This window comes from Dendrobates tinctorius, unplaced genomic scaffold (assembly GCF_039654945.1).
Source record: "Dendrobates tinctorius isolate UK_male_01 unplaced genomic scaffold, ASM3965494v1 ptg000423l, whole genome shotgun sequence".
Lineage (NCBI taxonomy): Eukaryota > Metazoa > Chordata > Amphibia > Anura > Dendrobatidae > Dendrobates > Dendrobates tinctorius.
In genome coordinates, this window is record NW_027362087.1 from 104,222 (window position 1) to 124,224 (window position 20,003).

The following is a 20,003-nucleotide window of genomic DNA, read 5'->3' on the forward strand; positions in this document are numbered from 1 at the left end:
TGTGTGCGGAGTATACGGGGTGAGTGTACAGTGTATATACAGTGTGAGCGGAGTATACGGGGTGAGTGTACAGTGTATATACAGTGTGAGCGGAGTATACGGGGTGAGTGTACAGTGTATATACAGTGTGAGCGGAGTATACGGGGTGAGTGTACAGTGTATATACAGTGTGTGCGGAGTATACGGGGTGAGTGTACAGTGTATATACAGTGTGAGCGGAGTATACGGGGTGAGTGTACAGTGTATATACAGTGTGAGCGGAGTATACGGGGTGAGTGTACAGTGTATATACAGTGTGAGCGGAGTATACGGGGTGAGTGTACAGTGTATATACAGTGTGTGCGGAGTATACGGGGTGAGTGTACAGTGTATATACAGTGTGAGCGGAGTATACGGGGTGAGTGTACAGTGTATATACAGTGTGAGCGGAGTATACGGGGTGAGTGTACAGTGTATATACAGTGTGAGCGGAGTATACGGGGTGAGTGTACAGTGTATATACAGTGTGAGCGGAGTATACGGGGTGAGTGTACAGTGTATATACAGTGTGAGCGGAGTATACGGGGTGAGTGTACAGTGTATATACAGTGTGAGCGGAGTATACGGGGTGAGTGTACAGTGTATATACAGTGTGAGCGGAGTATACGGGGTGAGTGTACAGTGTATATACAGTGTGTGCGGAGTATACGGGGTGAGTGTACAGTGTATATACAGTGTGAGCGGAGTATACGGGGTGAGTGTACAGTGTATATACAGTGTGAGCGGAGTATACGGGGTGAGTGTACAGTGTATATACAGTGTGAGCGGAGTATACGGGGTGAGTGTACAGTGTATATACAGTGTGTGCGGAGTATACGGGGTGAGTGTACAGTGTATATACAGTGTGAGCGGAGTATACGGGGTGAGTGTACAGTGTATATACAGTGTGAGCGGAGTATACGGGGTGAGTGTACCGTGTATATACAGTGTGAGCGGAGTATACGGGGTGAGTGTACAGTGTATATACAGTGTGTGCGGAGTATACGGGGTGAGTGTACAGTGTATATACAGTGTGAGCGGAGTATACGGGGTGAGTGTACAGTGTATATACAGTGTGAGCGGAGTATACGGGGTGAGTGTACAGTGTATATACAGTGTGTGCGGAGTATACGGGGTGAGTGTACAGTGTATATACAGTGTGAGCGGAGTATACGGGGTGAGTGTACAGTGTATATACAGTGTGAGCGGAGTATACGGGGTGAGTGTACAGTGTATATACAGTGTGAGCGGAGTATACGGGGTGAGTGTACAGTGTATATACAGTGTGAGCGGAGTATACGGGGTGAGTGTACAGTGTATATACAGTGTGAACGGAGTATACGGGGTGAGTGTACAGTGTATATACAGTGTGTGCGGAGTATACGGGGTGAGTGTACAGTGTATATACAGTGTGAGCGGAGTATACGGGGTGAGTGTACAGTGTATATACAGTGTGAGCGGAGTATACGGGGTGAGTGTACAGTGTATATACAGTGTGTGCGGAGTATACGGGGTGAGTGTACAGTGTATATACAGTGTGAGCGGAGTATACGGGGTGAGTGTACAGTGTATATACAGTGTGAGCGGAGTATACGGGGTGAGTGTACAGTGTATATACAGTGTGAGCGGAGTATACGGGGTGAGTGTACAGTGTATATACAGTGTGTGCGGAGTATACGGGGTGAGTGTACAGTGTATATACAGTGTGAGCGGAGTATACGGGGTGAGTGTACAGTGTATATACAGTGTGAGCGGAGTATACGGGGTGAGTGTACAGTGTATATACAGTGTGAGCGGAGTATACGGGGTGAGTGTACAGTGTATATACAGTGTGAGCGGAGTATACGGGGTGAGTGTACAGTGTATATACAGTGTGAGCGGAGTATACGGGGTGAGTGTACAGTGTATATACAGTGTGTGCGGAGTATACGGGGTGAGTGTACAGTGTATATACAGTGTGAGCGGAGTATACGGGGTGAGTGTACAGTGTATATACAGTGTGAGCGGAGTATACGGGGTGAGTGTACAGTGTATATACAGTGTGAGCGGAGTATACGGGGTGAGTGTACAGTGTATATACAGTGTGAGCGGAGTATACGGGGTGAGTGTACAGTGTATATACAGTGTGAGCGGAGTATACGGGGTGAGTGTACAGTGTATATACAGTGTGAGCGGAGTATACAGGGTGAGTGTACAGTGTATATACAGTGTGAGCGGAGTATACGGGGTGTGGGGAGAGTGTACAGTGTATATACAGTGTGAGCGGAGTATACGGGGTGAGTGTACAGTGTATATACAGTGTGTGCGGAGTATACGGGGTGTGGGGAGAGTGTACAGTGTATATACAGTGTGAGCGGAGTATACGGGGTGAGTGTACAGTGTATATACAGTGTGAGCGGAGTATACGGGGTGTGGGGAGAGTGTACAGTGTATATACAGTGTGTGCGGAGTATACGGGGTGAGTGTACAGTGTATATACAGTGTGAGCGGAGTATACGGGGTGAGTGTACAGTGTATATACAGTGTGAGCGGAGTATACGGGGTGAGTGTACAGTGTATATACAGTGTGAGCGGAGTATACAGGGTGAGTGTACAGTGTATATACAGTGTGTGCGGAGTATACGGGGTGTGGGGAGAGTGTACAGTGTATATACAGTGTGAGCGGAGTATACGGGGTGAGTGTACAGTGTATATACAGTGTGAGCGGAGTATACGGGGTGAGTGTACAGTGTATATACAGTGTGTGCGGAGTATACGGGGTGTGGGGAGAGTGTACAGTGTATATACAGTGTGAGCGGAGTATACGGGGTGAGTGTACAGTGTATATACAGTGTGAGCGGAGTATACGGGGTGTGGGGAGAGTGTACAGTGTATATACAGTGTGAGCGGAGTATACGGGGTGAGTGTACAGTGTATATACAGTGTGAGCGGAGTATACGGGGTGAGTGTACAGTGTATATACAGTGTGAGCGGAGTATACGGGGTGAGTGTACAGTGTATATACAGTGTGAGCGGAGTATACAGGGTGAGTGTACAGTGTATATACAGTGTGAGCGGAGTTTACGGGGTGTGGGGAGAGTGTACAGTGTATATACAGTGTGAGCGGAGTATACGGGGTGAGTGTACAGTGTATATACAGTGTGAGCGGAGTATACGGGGTGTGGGGAGAGTGTACAGTGTATATACAGTGTGAGCGGAGTATACGGGGTGTGGGGAGAGTGTACAGTGTATATACAGTGTGAGCGGAGTATACGGGGTGTGGGGAGAGTGTACAGTGTATATACAGTGTGAGCGGAGTATACGGGGTGAGTGTACAGTGTATATGCAGTGTGAGCGGAGTATACGGGGTGTGGGGAGAGTGTACAGTGTATATACAGTGTGAGCGGAGTTTACGGGGTGTGGGGAGAGTGTACAGTGTATATACAGTGTGAGCGGAGTATACGGGGTGAGTGTACAGTGTATATACAGTGTGAGCGGAGTATACGGGGTGTGGGGAGAGTGTACAGTGTATATACAGTGTGAGCGGAGTTTACGGGGTGTGGGGAGAGTGTACAGTGTATATACAGTGTGAGCGGAGTATACGGGGTGAGTGTACAGTGTATATACAGTGTGAGCGGAGTATACGGGGTGAGTGTACAGTGTATATACAGTGTGAGCGGAGTATACAGGGTGAGTGTACAGTGTATATACAGTGTGAGCGGAGTTTACGGGGTGTGGGGAGAGTGTACAGTGTATATACAGTGTGAGCGGAGTATACGGGGTGAGTGTACAGTGTATATACAGTGTGAGCGGAGTATACGGGGTGAGTGTACAGTGTATATACAGTGTGAGCGGAGTATACGGGGTGTGGGGAGAGTGTACAGTGTATATACAGTGTGAGCGGAGTATACGGGGTGTGGGGAGAGTGTACAGTGTATATACAGTGTGAGCGGAGTATACGGGGTGAGTGTACAGTGTATATACAGTGTGAGCGGAGTATACGGGGTGTGGGGAGAGTGTACAGTGTATATACAGTGTGAGCGGAGTATACGGGGTGTGGGGAGAGTGTACAGTGTATATACAGTGTGAGCGGAGTATACGGGGTGTGGGGAGAGTGTACAGTGTATATACAGTGTGAGCGGAGTATACGGGGTGAGTGTACAGTGTATATACAGTGTGAGCGGAGTATACGGGGTGTGGGGAGAGTGTACAGTGTATATACAGTGTGAGCGGAGTTTACGGGGTGTGGGGAGAGTGTACAGTGTATATACAGTGTGAGCGGAGTATACGGGGTGAGTGTACAGTGTATATACAGTGTGAGCGGAGTATACGGGGTGTGGGGAGAGTGTACAGTGTATATACAGTGTGAGCGGAGTTTACGGGGTGTGGGGAGAGTGTACAGTGTATATACAGTGTGAGCGGAGTATACGGGGTGAGTGTACAGTGTATATACAGTGTGAGCGGAGTATACGGGGTGTGGGGAGAGTGTACAGTGTATATACAGTGTGAGCGGAGTATACGGGGTGAGTGTACAGTGTATATACAGTGTGAGCGGAGTATACGGGGTGTGGGGAGAGTGTACAGTGTATATACAGTGTGAGCGGAGTATACGGGGTGTGGGGAGAGTGTACAGTGTATATACAGTGTGAGCGGAGTATACGGGGTGAGTGTACAGTGTATATACAGTGTGAGCGGAGTATACGGGGTGAGTGTACAGTGTATATACAGTGTGAGCGGAGTATACGGGGTGAGTGTACAGTGTATATACAGTGTGAGCGGAGTATACGGGGAGAGTGTACAGTGTATATACAGTGTGAGCGGAGTATACGGGGTGAGTGTACAGTGTATATACAGTGTGAGCGGAGTATACGGGGTGAGTGTACAGTGTATATACAGTGTGAGCGGAGTATACGGGGTGAGTGTACAGTGTATATACAGTGTGAGCGGAGTATACGGGGTGAGTGTACAGTGTATATACAGTGTGAGCGGAGTATACGGGGTGAGTGTACAATGTATATACAGTGTGTGCGGAGTATACGGGGTGAGTGTACAGTGTATATACAGTGTGAGCGGAGTATACGGGGTGAGTGTACAGTGTATATACAGTGTGAGCGGAGTATACGGGGTGAGTGTACAGTGTATATACAGTGTGTGCGGAGTATACGGGGTGAGTGTACAGTGTATATACAGTGTGAGCGGAGTATACGGGGTGAGTGTACAGTGTATATACAGTGTGAGCGGAGTATACGGGGTGAGTGTACAGTGTATATACAGTGTGAGCGGAGTATACGGGGTGAGTGTACAGTGTATATACAGTGTGTGCGGAGTATACGGGGTGAGTGTACAGTGTATATACAGTGTGAGCGGAGTATACGGGGTGAGTGTACAGTGTATATACAGTGTGAGCGGAGTATACGGGGTGAGTGTACAGTGTATATACAGTGTGTGCGGAGTATACGGGGTGAGTGTACAGTGTATATACAGTGTGAGCGGAGTATACGGGGTGAGTGTACAGTGTATATACAGTGTGAGCGGAGTATACGGGGTGAGTGTACAGTGTATATACAGTGTGAGCGGAGTATACGGGGTGAGTGTACAGTGTATATACAGTGTGAGCGGAGTATACAGGGTGAGTGTACAGTGTATATACAGTGTGTGCGGAGTATACGGGGTGTGGGGAGAGTGTACAGTGTATATACAGTGTGAGCGGAGTATACGGGGTGAGTGTACAGTGTATATACAGTGTGAGCGGAGTATACGGGGTGAGTGTACAGTGTATATACAGTGTGTGCGGAGTATACGGGGTGTGGGGAGAGTGTACAGTGTATATACAGTGTGAGCGGAGTATACGGGGTGAGTGTACAGTGTATATACAGTGTGAGCGGAGTATACGGGGTGTGGGGAGAGTGTACAGTGTATATACAGTGTGAGCGGAGTATACGGGGTGAGTGTACAGTGTATATACAGTGTGAGCGGAGTATACGGGGTGAGTGTACAGTGTATATACAGTGTGAGCGGAGTATACGGGGTGAGTGTACAGTGTATATACAGTGTGAGCGGAGTATACAGGGTGAGTGTACAGTGTATATACAGTGTGAGCGGAGTTTACGGGGTGTGGGGAGAGTGTACAGTGTATATACAGTGTGAGCGGAGTATACGGGGTGTGGCGAGAGTGTACAGTGTATATACAGTGTGAGCGGAGTATACGGGGTGAGTGTACAGTGTATATACAGTGTGAGCGGAGTATACGGGGTGTGGGGAGAGTGTACAGTGTATATACAGTGTGAGCGGAGTTTACGGGGTGTGGGGAGAGTGTACAGTGTATATACAGTGTGAGCGGAGTATACGGGGTGAGTGTACAGTGTATATACAGTGTGAGCGGAGTATACGGGGTGTGGGGAGAGTGTACAATGTATATACAGTGTGAGCGGAGTTTACGGGGTGTGGGGAGAGTGTACAGTGTATATACAGTGTGAGCGGAGTATACGGGGTGAGTGTACAGTGTATATACAGTGTGAGCGGAGTATACGGGGTGAGTGTACAGTGTATATACAGTGTGAGCGGAGTATACAGGGTGAGTGTACAGTGTATATACAGTGTGAGCGGAGTTTACGGGGTGTGGGGAGAGTGTACAGTGTATATACAGTGTGAGCGGAGTATACGGGGTGAGTGTACAGTGTATATACAGTGTGAGCGGAGTATACGGGGTGAGTGTACAGTGTATATACAGTGTGAGCGGAGTATACGGGGTGTGGGGAGAGTGTACAGTGTATATACAGTGTGAGCGGAGTATACGGGGTGTGGGGAGAGTGTACAGTGTATATACAGTGTGAGCGGAGTATACGGGGTGAGTGTACAGTGTATATACAGTGTGAGCGGAGTATACGGGGTGTGGGGAGAGTGTACAGTGTATATACAGTGTGAGCGGAGTATACGGGGTGTGGGGAGAGTGTACAGTGTATATACAGTGTGAGCGGAGTATACGGGGTGTGGGGAGAGTGTTCAGTGTATATACAGTGTGAGCGGAGTATACGGGGTGAGTGTACAGTGTATATACAGTGTGAGCGGAGTATACGGGGTGTGGGGAGAGTGTACAGTGTATATACAGTGTGAGCGGAGTTTACGGGGTGTGGGGAGAGTGTACAGTGTATATACAGTGTGAGCGGAGTATACGGGGTGAGTGTACAGTGTATATACAGTGTGAGCGGAGTATACGGGGTGTGGGGAGAGTGTACAGTGTATATACAGTGTGAGCGGAGTTTACGGGGTGTGGGGAGAGTGTACAGTGTATATACAGTGTGAGCGGAGTATACGGGGTGAGTGTACAGTGTATATACAGTGTGAGCGGAGTATACGGGGTGTGGGGAGAGTGTACAGTGTATATACAGTGTGAGCGGAGTATACGGGGTGAGTGTACAGTGTATATACAGTGTGAGCGGAGTTTACGAGGTGTGGGGAGAGTGTACAGTGTATATACAGTGTGAGCGGAGTATACGGGGTGAGTGTACAGTGTATATACAGTGTGAGCGGAGTATACGGGGTGAGTGTTCAGTGTATATACAGTGTGAGCGGAGTATACGGGGTGTGGGGAGAGTGTACAGTGTATATACAGTGTGAGCGGAGTATACGGGGTGTGGGGAGAGTGTACAGTGTATATACAGTGTGAGCGGAGTTTACGGGGTGTGGGGAGAGTGTACAGTGTATATACAGTGTGAGCGGAGTTTACGGGGTGTGGGGAGAGTGTACAGTGTATATACAGTGTGAGCGGAGTATACGGGGTGAGTGTACAGTGTATATACAGTGTGAGCGGAGTATACGGGGTGTGGGGAGAGTGTACAGTGTATATACAGTGTGAGCGGAGTATACGGGGTGAGTGTACAGTGTATATACAGTGTGAGCTGAGTTTACGGGGTGTGGGGAGAGTGTACAGTGTATATACAGTGTGAGCGGAGTATACGGGGTGAGTGTACAGTGTATATACAGTGTGAGCGGAGTATACGGGGTGAGTGTACAGTGTATATACAGTGTGAGCGGAGTATACGGGGTGTGGGGAGAGTGTACAGTGTATATACAGTGTGAGCGGAGTATACGGGGTGTGGAGTGAGTATACAGTGTATATACAGTGTGAGCGGAGTATACGGGGTATGGGGTGAGTGTACAGTGTATATACAGTGTGAGCGGAGTATACGGGGTGTGGGGAGAGTGTACAGTGTATATACAGTGTGAGCGGAGTTTACGGGGTGTGGGGAGAGTGTACAGTGTATATACAGTGTGAGCGGAGTATACGGGGTGAGTGTACAGTGTATATACAGTGTGAGCGGAGTATACGGGGTGTGGGGAGAGTGTACAGTGTATATACAGTGTGAGCGGAGTATACGGGGTGAGTGTACAGTGTATATACAGTGTGAGCGGAGTTTACGGGGTGTGGGGAGAGTGTACAGTGTATATACAGTGTGAGCGGAGTATACGGGGTGAGTGTACAGTGTATATACAGTATGAGCGGAGTATACGGGGTGAGTGTACAGTGTATATACAGTGTGAGCGGAGTATACGGGGTGTGGAGTGAGTGTACAGTGTATATACAGTGTGAGCGGAGTATACGGGGTGAGTGTACAGTGTATATACAGTGTGAGCGGAGTATACGGGGTGTGGGGTGAGTGTACAGTGTATATACAGTGTGAGCGGAGTATACGGGGTGTGGGGAGAGTATACAGTGTATATACAGTGTGAGCGGAGTATACGGGGTGTGGGGAGAGTGTACAGTGTATATACAGTGTGAGCGGAGTATACGGGGTGAGTGTACAGTGTATATACAGTGTGAGTGGAGTATACGGGGTGTGGAGTGAGTGTACAGTGTATATACAGTGTGAGCGGAGTATACGGGGTGTGGGGAGAGTATACAGTGTATATACAGTGTGAGCGGAGTATACGGGGTGTGGGGAGAGTATACAGTGTATATACAGTGTGAGCGGAGTATACGGGGTGTGGGGAGAGTGTACAGTGTATATACAGTGTGAGCGGAGTATATGGGGTGTGCGGTGAGTGTACAGTGTATATACAGTGTGAGCGGAGTATACGGGGTGAGTGTACAGTGTATATACAGTGTGAGCGGAGTATACGGGGTGTGCGGTGAGTGTACAGTGTATATACAGTGTGAGCGGAGTTTACGGCGTGTGGGGAGAGTGTACAGTGTATATACAGTGTGAGCGGAGTATACGGGGTGTGGGGAGAGTGTACAGTGTATATACAGTGTGAGCGAAGTATATGGGGTGTGCGGTGAGTGTACAGTGTATATACAGTGTGAGCGGAGTAGACGGGATGAGTATACAGTGTATATACAGTGTGAGCGGAGTATACGGGGTGTGCGGTGAGTGTACAGTGTATATACAGTGTGAGAGGAGTTTACGGGGTGTGGGGAGAGTGTACAGTGTATATACAGTGTGAGCGGAGTATACGGGGTGTGGGGTGAGTGTACAGTGTATATACAGTGTGAGCGGAGTATACGGTGTGTGGAGTGAGTGTATAGTGTATATACAGTGTGAGCGGAGTATACGGGGTGTGAGGGGAGTATACAGTGTATATACAGTGTGAGCGGAGTATACGGGGTGTGGGGAGAGTGTACAGTGTATATACAGTGTGAGCGGAGTATACGGGGTGTGAGGGGAGTATACAGTGTATATACAGTGTGAGCGGAGTATACTGGGTGTGGGGTGAGTGTACAGTGTATATACAGTGTGAGTGGAGTATACGGGGTGTGGGGTGAGTGTACAGTGTATATACAGTGTGAGCGGAGTATACGGGGTGTGGAGTGAGTGTATAGTGTATATACAGTGTGAGCGGAGTATACGGGGTGTGGGGTGAGTGTACAGTGTATATACAGTGTGAGCGGAGTATACGGGGTGTGGGGTGAGTGTACAGTGTATATACAGTGTGAGCGGAGTATACGGGGTGTGGGGTGAGTGCACAGTGTATATACAGTGTGAGCGGAGTATACGGGGTGTGAGGGGAGTATACAGTGTATATACAGTGTGAGCGGAGTATACTGGGTGAGTGTACAGTGTATATACAGTGTGAGCGGAGTATACGGGGTGTGGAGTGAGTGTACAGTGTATATACAGTGTGAGCGGAGTATACGGGGTGTGGAGTGAGTGTACAGTGTATATACAGTGTGAGCGGAGTATACGGGGTGTGGAGTGAGTGTACAGTGTATATACAGTGTGAGCGGAGTATACGGGGTGTGGGGAGAGTGTACAGTGTATATACAGTGTGAGCGGAATATACGGGGTGAGTATACAGTGTATATACAGTGTGAGCGGAGTATACGGGGTGTGGGGTGAGTGTACAGTGTATATACAGTGTGAGCGGAGTATACGGGGTGAGTGTACAGTGTATATACAGTGTGAGCGGAGTATACGGCGTGTGGAGTGAGTGTACAGTGTATATACAGTGTGAGCGGAGTATACGGGGTGTGGGGAGAGTGTACAGTGTATATACAGTGTGAGCGAAGTATTTGGGGTGTGCGGTGAGTGTACAGTGTATATACAGTGTGAGCGGAGTAGACGGGATGAGTATACAGTGTATATACAGTGTGAGCGGAGTATACGGGGTGTGCGGTGAGTGTACAGTGTATATACAGTGTGAGCGGAGTTTACGGGGTGTGGGGAGAGTGTACAGTGTATATACAGTGTGAGCGGAGTATACGGGGTGTGGGGTGAGTGTACAGTGTATATACAGTGTGAGCGGAGTATACGGGGTGTGGAGTGAGTGTATAGTGTATATACAGTGTGAGCGGAGTATACGGGGTGTGAGGGGAGTATACAGTGTATATACAGTGTGAGCGGAGTATACGGGGTGTGGGGAGAGTGTACAGTGTATATACAGTGTGAGCGGAGTATACGGGGTGTGAGGGGAGTATACAGTGTATATACAGTGTGAGCGGAGTATACTGGGTGTGGGGTGAGTGTACAGTGTATATACAGTGTGAGCGGAGTATACGGGGTGTGGGGTGAGTGCACAGTGTATATACAGTGTGAGCGGAGTATACGGGGTGTGAGGGGAGTATACAGTGTATATACAGTGTGAGCGGAGTATACTGGGTGAGTGTACAGTGTATATACAGTGTGAGCGAGTATACGGGGTGTGGAGTGAGTGTACAGTGTATATACAGTGTGAGCAGAGTATACGGGGTGTGAGGGGAGTATACAGTGTATATACAGTGTGAGCGGAGTATACGGGGTGTGGAGTGAGTGTACAGTGTATATACAGTGTGAGCGGAGTATACGGGGTGTGGAGTGAGTGTACAGTGTATATACAGTGTGAGCGGAGTATACGGGGTGTGGGGAGAGTGTACAGTGTATATACAGTGTGAGCGGAATATACGGGGTGAGTATACAGTGTATATACAGTGTGAGCGGAGTATACGGGGTGTGGGGTGAGTGTACAGTGTATATACAGTGTGAGCGGAGTATACGGGGTGAGTGTACAGTGTATATACAGTGTGAGCGGAGTATACGGCGTGTGGAGTGAGTGTACAGTGTATATACAGTGTGAGCGGAGTATACTGGGTGAGTGTACAGTGTATATACAGTGTGAGCGGAGTATACGGGGTGAGTGTACAGTGTATATACAGTGTGAGCGGAGTATACGGGGTGAGTATACAGTGTATATACAGTGTGAGCGGAGTATACGGGGTGTGGGGTGAGTGTACAGTGTATATACAGTGTGAGCGGAGTATACGGGGTGTGGAGTAAGTGTACCTTTTATACACAGCGTGAGCAGAGTGTACGGGGTGTGGGGTGAGCATACCTTGTATATACAGTGTGAGAGGAGTATACGGGGTGTGGGGCGAGCGTACCTTGTATACACAGCGTGAGCAGAGTATACGGGGTGTGGAGTGAGCGTACCTTGTATACACAGCGTGAGCGGAGTATATGGGGTGTGGGGCGAGTGTACAATATTGTTAGCAGATTGGAAAATTAAAACTTAACATTTATTATTATATTTAAAATATCATTAAAGTGCCAAATAGTGCAAAAAAAAGTGCTCGCGCCAAGAACAAGTGCAAGTAAAATAGCAACCTGTGCTATACCGCCTATTCTGTTAGAAGGAGCAATCGACCTTGTATATTTTATCAGGTCGCTATACAAGATATATCCTGCTACCAGCAGATTTATACACAGTATATCCCACTTTTTATTGGATTGCAAGATATTAATGTCATGAATTATACATTTACAACAAAGTCTATATTAGGATGATTATGTATCAACTGAAAGGGCCTAATAGCCTCACATATATCCACGTAAAGACCAATCCTTAATAAATGGTCCTTATTGTTCAATAAATGGCGGTATTCAATATTCACATAACATACAGCCTTGAGACATATCAGTTGTTGTCCCAATCATCAATGTCTAACAAATACCTCACCTATGGAGACTTTAAGTCCTGGTTGCTAGTATTTTACAATCAAGGGCCAACATTAACATAGCTCTCGTGGGGACCTCTCAAATACGCTGCTCAAAAAAATAAAGGGAACACTAAGATACCACATCGTAGGTATCACTGAATGAAATATCGCAGCTGCAAATTTTTATTCGTTACATAGTGGCATGCGTTGAGAACAAGAAAACCTTAAAATGATCAATGTAAATCAAAATTAATATCCCATGGAGGTCTGGAAAATCAAATTACAGGCTGATCCAACTTCAGTGGAAATGCCTCAAGACATGGAAATGATGCTCAGTAGTGTGTGTGGCCTCCACGTGCCTGTTTGACCTCCCTACAACACCTGGGCATGCTCCTGATGAGTCAGCGGATGTTGTCATGAGGGATCTCCTCTCAGACCTGGACTAAAGCATCCGCCAACTCCTGGACAGTCTGTGGTGCAAAGTGACGTTGGTGGATGGAGCGAGACATGATGTCCCAGATGTGCTCAATCGGATTCAGGTCTGGGGAACGGGCGGGCCAGTCCATAGCTTCAGTGCCTTCATCTCGCAGGAACTGCTGACACACTCCAGCCACATGAGGTCTGGCATTGTCCTGCATTAGGAGGAACCCAAGGCCAACAGCACCAGCATATGGTCTCACAGGGGTTTGGGTTCCTGCAGAACTGGGCCGACTTCTCAGTTGGCTACAGGTTCTACGCTAGGGACGGGTTGCACCTCAATGGGGAGGGTGCAGCTGTGCTGGGGGAGAAAATGGCTAGAAGGTTGGAGGAGTGTTTAAACTAGGGACGGGGGGGAGGGTATTCCTTTTATAGGAGGGGAAGACAGTGCAGACAGAGACCTGGGCACAAATAATGACATTGGGGGTGGAGGTGGCATGGAGGGTGGGGTTAGAACAGTTAATAATTTAAGAAAGAATAGAGGTACAGAGAGATACATAAAGTGCATGTATACTAATGCCAGAAGCCTCGCCAACAAGATGGAGGAATTGGAGTTAATGTTGTTGGAGCATAATTCTGACATGGTGGGGATATCTGAGACATGGCCGGACGAGAGCCGTGACCGGGGGATAATTTACAGGGCTATAGTCTGCTCAGAAATGACCGTACAAATAAGCGAGGGGGAGGGGGGTGTTTATATGTAAAATCATCCTTACAACCCATCCTTCGTGATAATATATATGAATCTAATGAGAATGTAGAGTCCCTGTGGGGGGAGATAAGGGGAGGGGGGAAAATAATAAATTACTGAGAGGGGTTTGTTATAAGTCTCCAAAAATAATGGAAGCAGCAGAGAATATCCTCATAAAGCAAATAGATGAAGCAGCGACTCAAGGAGAAGTCATTATTATGGGGGACTTCACCTACCCCGAAATACATTGGGGAACCGAAACCTGCAGCTCCAGCAAAGGTGATAGGTGTCTGACCACTATGAGAGACAATAACCTTTCACCACTGGTCCAGGACCCAACAAGAGGGGGCACTGCTAGACCTAATATTACCCCACAGGCCGGACCGCAGATCAAATGTAAGGGTTGGGGGTCACTTGGGTAATAGTGATCACAGGATAATAAGTGTTCAGGTGTCCTGTAATAAGATGTGTAGTAGAGGGGTTACAAGGACACGAAACTTCAGGAAAGCAAATTTCCAACGGATGAGAGATGATCTTGGTGCAATAACTGGGACGATATACTGAGACATAAAAATACACAAAGACAATGGGAGACGTTTATTATCCTCCTGAATAGGAGCTGTGCACAATATATACCGTATGGGAATAAACCTGCGAGAAATAGGATGAGACCACTATGGCTAAATAGAGCTGTAAGGGGCGCAATAAGGGACAGAAAGAAAGCAGAGAATTACAGCAAGTAGGGAGTGATGAGGCATTAACTACAGAAGATTACATAAATTCTGTAAGAAGCAAATCAAGGCAGCAAAGATTGAGACAGAGAGACTCATTGCCAGAGAAAGTAAAAATAATCCCAAAATATTCTTTAACTACATAAATAGTAAGAAACCAAAAAATGATAATGTTGGCCCCCTTAATAATAGTCTGGGTGAAATGGTGGATGAGGAAAAAGCCAATATGCTAAATGACTTTTTTTCGACAGTGTTTACACAAGAAAATCCCATGACGGATAACATGATCAGGGATAAAAATTCTCCATTAAATGTCACCAGCTTAACCCAGCAGGAAGTACGGCAGCGTCTAAAAATCACTAAAATTGACAAATCCCCAGGCCCGGATGGGATACACCCCCGAGTACTGCAGGAATTAAGCACAGTCATAGATAGACCATTATTTTTAATCTTTAAAGATTCCCTAATAACAGGGTCTGTACCACAGGACTGGCGTATAGCAAATGTGGTGCCAATATTCAAAAAGGGGACAAAAACTGAACTTGGAAATTATAGGCCAGTGAGTTTAACTTCAACTGTGGGTAAAATCCTGGAGGGTTTCCTAAGAGATACTATACTGGAGTATCTGGAGAAGAATAACCTTATGACCCAATATCAGCATGGGTTTACAAGGGACCGTTCCTGTCAGACTAATCTGATAAGCTTTTATGAAGAGGTAAGTTCCGGACTGGACCAAGGGAATGCAGTGGACGTGGTGTACATGGACTTTTCAAAAGCTTTTGATACGGTGCCACACACAAGGTTGATACATAAAATGAGAACAATGGGGATAGGGGAAAATATGTGTAGCTGGGTTAAGAGCTAGCTCAGGGATAGGAAACAAAGGGTGGTTATTAATGGAGCACACTCGGACTGGGTCACGGTTAGCAGTGGGGTACCACAGGGGTCAGTTTTGGGCCCGCTTCTTTTTAACATATTTATTAATGACCTTGTAAGGGGCATAGAGAGTAGAATTTCAATATTTGCAGATGACACTAAACTCTGCAGGGTAATCAATACAGAGGAGGACAATTTTATATTACAGGAGGATTTATGTAAACTAGAAGCTTGGGCTGATAAATGGCAAATGAGCTTTAATGGGGATAAATGTAAGGTCATGCACTTGGGTAGAACGAACAAGTTGTATAATTATGTGCTTAATTGTAAAACACTGGGCAAAACAGTCACTGAAAAAGACCTGGGTGTATGGGTGGACGACAAACTCACATTTAGTGGCCAGTGTCAGGCAGCTGCTGCAAAGGCAAATAAAATAATGGGATGCATTAAAAGAGGCATAGATGCTCATGAGGAGAACATAATTTTACCTGTATATAAGTCACTAGTGCGACCACACTTAGAATACTGTGTACAGTTCTGGTCTCCGGTGTATAAGAAAGACATAGCTGAACTGGAGCGGGTGCAGAGAAGAGCGACCAAGGTTATTAGGGCACTGGGGGGTCTGCAATACCAAGACAGGTTATTACACTTGGGGTTATTTAGTTTGGAGAATCGAAGGCTTAGGGGTGATCTTATTACAATGTATAAATATATGCGGGGACAGTACAAAGACCTTTCTAATGATCTTTTTACTCTTAGACCTGTGACGGGGACAAGGGGGCATCCTCTACGTCTGGAGGAAAGAAGGTTTAAGCATACTCACAGACGCGGATTCTTTACTGTACGAGCAGTGAGACTATGGAACTCTCTGCCATATGATGTTGTAATGAGTGATTCCCTACTAAAATTTAAGAGGGGACTGGATGCCTTTCTTGAAAAGTATAATATTACAGGGTATATACACTAGTTTCCTTAGTGTTGCGTTGATCCAGGGAGCTAGTCTAATTGCCGTATGTGGAGTCGGGAAGGAATTTTTTTCCCCAATGTGAAGCTTACTGTTTGCCACATGGGGTTTTTTTTGCCTTCCTCTGGATCAACATGTTAGGGCAAGTTAGGATAGGATATGGGTTGAACTAGATGGACTTGAAGTCTCCCTTCAACCTTAATTACTATGTTACTATGTTACAAGGGGTCTGAAGATCGCATTTCGGTGCCTAATAGCAATCAGGTTATTTCTGGCGTGTGCAGCCCTCCAAAGAAATGCCACCCCACACCATTACTGACCAACTGCCAAACCGGTCATGCAGAAGGATGTTGCAGGCAGCAGATCGCTCTCCACGGCGTCTCCAGTGTGAACCTGCTTTCATCTGTGAAGAGCACAGGGCACCAGTAGCGAATTTGCTAATCCTGGTGTTCTGTGGCAAATGCCAAGCATCCTGCACGGTGTTGGGCTGTGAGCACAACCCCCATCTTTGGATGTTGGGCACTCAGACCATCCTCATGGAGTCGATTTCTAACCCTTTGTGCAGACACATGCACATTTGTGGCCTTCTGGAGGTCATTTTGCAGGGCTCTGGTGTCATGATACCAGTGCTGGGTGACCGGCACTGCTGGGGTTAATGTTCTGACCTCAGTGCAGACTCTCACCTGCACACCTGGGACCTATTATGGTGGCCTCTCATTGGTTCTGGGGAGGCTTCTTATAGTCTAAGGAAGCTCCCATCCCCCGTCAGTTATACTTTCGCCCTTGGCATTGTGTGGTGACCCCTGAGTGTGTTAGTGCTGTGTTCTGGTTGCTTGATTCTCTGTGTACGACTCGGTCTGTTCTCTGGATATTGCTTTGGATTCTGCCTGGTACCTTCTACGTCTGTTTGGTTTTGATCTCTGCTTGGCCCTGACTATCTGTTCTGTGTCATCCCTGGTACTTTACTGATATCTTGTGTATGACCTTTGGCTTTGTCTGACCTCCCGTCTGTTTATCCCTCCTGTACCTCGCTTGCCTGTACTGTGCATGACCCCCGCTTTGCCTGACTTTGAGTTTTCTACCTTCTTTGAAAGCAGGACGCTAAGCCCCGCCCCCTTGCAGTCACATGAACGTTCACATGACCGTAGGTCCTGTGCCGGCTTGCTAAACTTCTACATTCAGATCCTGTGCATCTTTATTTTCCGGCTGTTCTTGTCCCCAGGGGTCCCTACGGTGCGGGTGAGTCCCTGCTTAGCGGAGGCTGTACGCCGGCGCTGTCAGGACCCTGACATTATAACTGACTGAGACAGTGCGGGGAGCTCTAGCTGCTGGGTCTCTGGGGGCTGGGGCGAGTGATTTTGTTTTGGTGTCCCCAGAACCACCTGTTAAACTGCCTGACTTTTTTTCTGGAAACAAAAAGGCGTTCAGGGTCTTCATGGAGGGGTGCAAACTTTTTTTTAGTTTGAGACTATGTTCCTCTGGGGACGAAAGTCAAAAGGTTGGGGTCATTATGTCTCTGTTAAGAGGGTCCCCACAAGCTTGGGCTTTCTCCCTTCCTCCCACCGCCCCTGAGAGAGTGTCTGTGAATGCATTCTTTGAGGCCCTCGGGCACATTTATGATGAGCCTGACCGAGTGCGATTGGCAGAGGACATGGGGATGAGTGTCTGACGGGGAAACACTCAGCTGAGTGGTTTTGTACTGAATTCCGCCGCTGGGCCGCAGAGGTCTCTTGGAACGACGCCGCACTCCGAGGACTCTTTCGCAGAGGCTTGTTCGGGAGGCTGCAGGTTGCCTTGGCGTTACATCCCCCACCTAACTCTCTCGAGGACGCCATGACCCAGGCCGTCCGGATGGACCGCAGGCTGCGGGCCAGAGAGGTGATGCAGGTGGAAACTCCATTGTTCCTCAGTGGAAAAGAGACTGCCCCTGAGCTCATGGATGTAGGCGCCCTTTCCCTGAAGGATACGTAGAGGAAACGCCGGAAGGACAAGCAGTTATGCTTTTACTGCGGTTAAACGGGACATTGGAAAAGGGAGTGTCCTGATTGCCTGTCTTCAAACCCGGTCGGCGGGAAACGACTAGGTCTGGGTAGTCAACGGGGAGACTACTCAGACCGTCAGGTACCCTTTTCCTCGTTTTCTAAAGTGTTACTGCATGTGGAACTGTTTGTGGATGGTAGTTCTTTTTCCTCTACAGCCTTCGTGGACTGCGGATCATCGATAAACCTCATTGACTCCCAATTGGTCACACACTGTAAGATAGGGACAGTTAGGCTCAAGGTTCCGATGAAGGTGATGGCCATTGACTCCTCTCCCCTCACTAAGGAGGGAATTCTCTTTATGTCAGACTTGTTTTCGCTCAGAGTGGGCGCTACTCATGTGGAAAACCTAAGTTGTTTTGTTCTGGACAATCTACCTGCAGGGTTGGTGTTGGGCATGCCCTGGTTACAACATCATAACCCAGTTATTAACTGGAAAACGGGGGAGATTGTCCAATGGGGGTTTAATGATTTTAAGTTATGTGATAAATCCGCACTGCTGGTTGAACCTGTTAAATCTGTGTTTGTATCATCTGTCGAGCTGGAAGGTATTCCGGAATGCCTGAAGGACTTCGAAGATGTATTCTCCGAAAGCGAGGCCGAGACGTTACCGCCACATAGACCCTTTGACTGCGCTATTGAGCTGGTCCCGGGGGCTAAATTACCTAAAGCCCGTCTGTTTAATTTGTTCGGTCCTGAGCGCTTGGCTATGAAGGAGTACATTGCTGAAAGTCTGCGCAAAGGACACATACGTCCTTCAGTCTCACCTGTGGCGGCAGGTTTCTTTTTTGTAAAGAAAAAAGATGGCGGGTCACGTCCCTGTCTCGATTTTCGGGAGCTTAATCAGATTACGGTGCGGAATACGTACCCCCTTCCGTTGATTCCCGATTTGTGTAACCAACTATCAGGGGCAAAGTGGTTTTCTAAACTGGATCTTCGGGGGGCATATAATTTTATAAGGGTCCGAGAGGGGAATGAATGGAAAACCGTGTTCCTCATGACTGAGGGACTGTTTGAAAATTTAGTCATGCCGTTTGGTCTTACCAACGCCCCCGCCATATTTCAGAATTTCATCACCGTGGTATTCTCTGATCTCATTGGTCGTTTTGTCGTTATCTACTTAGATGATATTTTGATATACTCCTCCGACAAGCATTCTCATTTGGAACATGTACGAACTGTTCTCCAAAGACTGAGAGAAAATCATCTGTATGCCAAATTGGAGAAATGTGTATTCTGTGTGCAAGAATTGTCTTTTTTGGGATTAATTGTATCCGGTGAGGGTTTTCGTATGGACCCCAAGAAGGTGCAGGCCAATGCGGATTGGTTGCAACCCCGAGATCTTAAGGGTCTTCAGCGCTTCTTGGGGTTCGCCAATTATTACTCGCAAATTTATCCGGGGGTTTTCGCAAGTGGTCAAACCTCTCACGGATCTAACATGCAAAGGTGCGGATGTGAGAAATTGGTCCTCACTTGCAAAAGAGGCCTTTGTGACGCTGAAAAAATGTTTTATGTCTGCTCCTGTCTTGGTACAGCCTGATCCTTCCAAACCATTTGTGGTGGAGGTGGATGCCTCCGAGGTGGGGGTGGGGGCAGTGTTATCCCAATGGTCTGCCACTCTAACCAACCTCAGGCCATGTGCTTTCTTTTCTAGGAAGTTCTCTGCTGCTGAAAGAAATTATGATGTAGGCAATAGAGAGGAAAAAATCAACCCAGTAGCGTACAGGCTGTGCCTTCCACCCTATTTCAAGATCCCTAACATCTTCCATAGATCTCTACTGAAACCGTTTGAAGCAGTCCGGGGAGAATCCGAGTCCGT

General features: G+C 47.6%; 1 protein-coding gene across 3 annotated transcripts in view; it reads left to right on the plus strand.

Annotated features, from left to right (window-relative positions):
• LOC141076747 (oocyte zinc finger protein XlCOF8.4-like) overlaps nt 1-20,003 on the plus strand; it is a 213,643-nt gene that overhangs the window by 366 nt on the left and 193,274 nt on the right. The gene's annotated exons all lie outside the window — the stretch shown is intronic.